This window comes from Priapulus caudatus, unplaced genomic scaffold, assembly GCF_000485595.1.
Source record: "Priapulus caudatus unplaced genomic scaffold, Priapulus_caudatus-5.0.1 Scaffold1319, whole genome shotgun sequence".
In the NCBI taxonomy this organism is placed as follows: Eukaryota; Metazoa; Priapulida; class Priapulimorpha; order Priapulimorphida; family Priapulidae; genus Priapulus; species Priapulus caudatus.
In genome coordinates, this window is record NW_014578380.1 from 8493 (window position 1) to 12738 (window position 4246).

Below are 4246 nucleotides of genomic sequence, written 5' to 3' on the forward strand. Positions count from 1 at the left end.
CGCTGCTTACATCTTTGGTTTCTTGCAGCGGCTTGTGGGGTCAGTTTGCATGTTGCGGTAGGAATGCGTGTTGGCAGTAAGTCTCGCAACAGTCTCTGAACTGGTGATCCCATGCTCGTCGTCTCTCGGGGTATTCCTTACGGTTTAGTAATGCGAGGTAATGGGTGCCGGTTCGTGCTGCTTGGCACTTCTTCAGGCTCTTGCTGTGCAGTTCCCACTCCAGGACCAGTCATTCGTCTGTGAATGGGTGGGTGATATCGTTTTATGGACAAAGTCCATACGTATCGCGCAAACTGTCTCCATTCTCCACAATTCCATGGAGGTCCGTTGTCACTGTAACGCCGAGCTGGTATTCCAGGGTGCTGAACCACTTCTTCGTCTGCTTGATTAGCAGCTGATCCATCTGTTGTCATCATTCTCTCCATCTCAAAGTATTCGAGTAGTAGTTCCATGCAAAATCAGCCATTTGCTCTGAAGACAGTCAAACAGATCCATTCCTACATGTTCCATGGTCTTGTTGGTATTGGGCATTGGCATCAGGGGTTCCTTCTGGCTGTCGGGCTCTGTGTTCTTGACACGGGTCCACATCGAGAAATTGTATCTTCTATGCTGTTTGTTAATCGCCTGGCCAGCTAAAGGAGGTCTCTTGCCAATTGTTTGGTCTTTACCATTCCTTGATGGGGCAGCATGTAACATCTCGATGGCTGTTGTCCTGCATTGTCTGTAGTATCCACGAATTCTTGTTTCCTTGAAGACTACTGCCATCCACGATGTTCATTTCATCTCGAAAAGTCATGATAGCGCTGCGAATCTCGGATGCAAGTTTTCCCTTGTTCCTCGGCCATCCTGACGGCGATTTCACAATGTGGCTCAGTAATTTCAGCTCAGAATCTTGTGCAGTTCTCTTCTCGATCTGTTCCATCTTTGGAGACTTGTCTGTTGTAGCGCTATTTAGTTTTCCAAATCTTGTTAGAAAAATGTGGCGAGTCTTCTCGCCGTAAGGATCGACCTGGTTCGTTTGACGTGCGCACGGTCAGTGCATGCTGCAACTGGAATTTCTGTTGCCCTTCTTGTGCACTAAGGATAAAGTCGTATCGCTTGTAGTCTCATCCTCATCTTCTGTTAAACGAAGTGGAACTTGATGTAATGGCTTTGGAAGATTCTGATCAGGGGCAAATGGTCTGTCTCGAACAGTGACATCTGTCGGTCGCGTACACGTATATGTGGAATTTCTTGAATGGCAAACACAATTGCCAGCAATTCCTTTTCATGGCTGTGCATACGCGTATTCAGCGTTGTCAATGCCTGGACTCATATGTCCACTGGTCGGCTGATCTTGCAAGCAGGACACATCCTATTCCGGATTGACTGCGTCTCCGTGAAATCGTTACTGGCTCTTCCCGGCTGTAGTATCGAGTACTGGTGCAGCTGGTTACAGCTTCTTGATCTGACTGAACGCGTTCTTCATGGATCTTGTCAAAATGCCATTCGAAGTCTATGGTCCTTGATTCCTTGCGCCAAAATGCCGTGCATGTTTTGTTTGTGAACCTACACAGAAACACTTGAATAGATACACAGAAACACTTGGACAGAGGCCAAGACATAACACAGAGGCCAAGACATAACAATTTTGTGTACCTACAAAATTGCGTAGGGAAAAATTGTGGCGGGATGCTGCGGCCAAAGTGAAATTGCTAGAGCGGATCGAGTTTACCATGTATCTCTGTCCCCGGCATATGGCCTGCTCATTTTGAGCGCGTATGTTTTTTGCCTGAAAAAACATCTTGGCCGGCAACGCGACCAGCGACGCGAGTATCGTTTAAAGGCGTAGCCAGGGATTTGGATTGGGGGGGTCCTCGAGCGAGTAACAAGGGTGTGAAAAAAAAATTTGGAGTTAAATGTAAAAATAGTGCTGTAAAATCAATTTAGACTGTTTTGTTGACAAAACTATTTCTTCTGCAGCTCTACAACGACACCTAACCCGACCATGCTGTGTGACTAACGTCAATATACACAGCCTGCTAGCCTGAGGCCAGGATTAGGCCAGCTACGCGCTTTTAAGAGAAAAAAAAATAGAGAAAAAAAAAGATTTTGATTTTGATTGGGGGGGTCCTAGGGCCCCCAAGACCCCCTGGCTACGCGCTTGGTACCGTTCCCGTGTAAATTAGCATAAGGCAAGGATATTGTAACTCATTTGTATCTATTAAGACAACTTCAAGGACCACAATGTAAATAAGTGTGTGATATCATCGGCAATCGCGGTAGACCACTCAGATTGGGAATTGCATATCAATGCAGTGCTTTTTGCGTACAGAACGGCTACTAACGAAACTTCGCAGTTCACACCGTATTTTCTCCATTACAGCAAGTCGCCTTGTTTACCGTTAGATGTGTTATTATACCCGCGTCGTCTTTCGTATGCAGACGATCCGGTAACGCATGCGACTGAGCGCCTTCACAGGGCATTCACATACATTGAGCGTAACAGGAAGGCAGCTCGTCAGAAAAACAAGCGGCTGTACGACCAACGTGCGAAAGATTTCGCGTTCGAGCCCGGTGATCCCGTGCTGTGGTTTAACCCTGTCTTATCCGGCAGTCAAACACGTAAGTTTGCAAGTTTATGGAGACCTTATTATCGAATTATTGAAAAATTAACACCACGGCGGATGCGAATAAAGCGTGAAGGCGATACTCGCACGTACGATGTGCATGTAAAGAATTTAAAACCGGCGCATCCATTCGAGGAGTGGAATAGGCCGAATAATGCAGTTAAATTGACTGACGCACGACCGGTTAGAGACGGGACGCTAGTTGCCCCGAGGGCTGTTAGTCCGATGGAGCACGACGCGTCTGATTCCCAATGGTCACAAGACGATCTCGTACCGTTGGCACGCTTATTTACAGAACGCGATAACACGGCATATCTTACCGTTACCACGTTTATTTACAGAACACGATGGCACCGCATAGCTACACCGCTCTGCTGTGCATACTCGTGATTTTGCCGGCGATGGCTGCAAACATAAACCAGCCGACGCAGGGTGTGGTTTTCGTTCCAAGAGGGCAATTGTCAATAACACAAAGCCGCTGGGCCGCGCCGTAATAAACATTATGGCAACAGGCGAACTTCACTAACTTTCATGAGCATGTCCAACGCTCAATTGCCATTCGACTCGAGATTCTACCACGGCGCGGCTAAGTAACAGTAACGACGCGGATGCCTGGGCGGGGATCACATCCAGTACTCCGGAGGTGTGACCGACAGCCGTCAAGAAGACCCCCACTACGACCAGACCAGACCAGGGGAGGCAACCCGAGATGGAGAAGAAAATCCCCACTGTATATTTAAGTGCAGTCACACACATAGGTATATATATATGGGATATATATATAGATGCGCGTGTGTCTGTCTATGGGTGGAGGTGTATGTATTACCTGTGCATGTATGTATAAACTTGGGTGGAGGTGTATGTATAAACTGTGCATGTTATTTCGTATACATGATCATTGAATATTACAATGTTGTTGCGACATACCGTTTTGAAAAAAAAACATTTATGAAGTAGAATAGTAGCATTTGAAATTACGTACCGCGCTCTTGTTTGTTACTGCGTTTATTTTGTATCAGCTTTGATGGTCGGGGCGACCCTCTTTGAATGATGGGAGGAGATGTAGCGAGGAGTGTTAATGGTACATAAACACCGGCTACATCCGAGCCCGCCCGGCGCGATAATGAATCCCGATGGTGACACTGAGGTGCGACAAAGGAGAAGAGGCGATGGTGGAGAACCACCTGCTCTCGAAGTCGCACCGTGAGAAACTCGCGCCATGAGAAACGTGTCACTAAGGCGCGGGTTATGATAAGCAATTACAGACGGACTTAAAAGCGAAGACTCTAGCCGAGCTTGAGAGAACCTGACTGTCCTTCCGACTGACTCTCGTTCACTCACTCGTCTCCAAGGTTTAAACCATATCTTGTATCTTGTACCTTGTGTCTGTTTCTACTCTTATCATGTCGAGTAATAAACATCAGTGTGGTACGTTACTACCATAGTAGTTGTCTATCTGTTGGTTTGCGTTCTCCCATTCCTGTATCTACCTACATACCTACACCTACCTACGCTTAGCCTTAGATCGCTAGTAGTCATACCCGCTAATGAGCCACATCGTTACATATATATATAGAGTTACACTACTATATATATTAGTGTAAGCGTGCAACAGCTAGCTAGACTTGAACAATCGC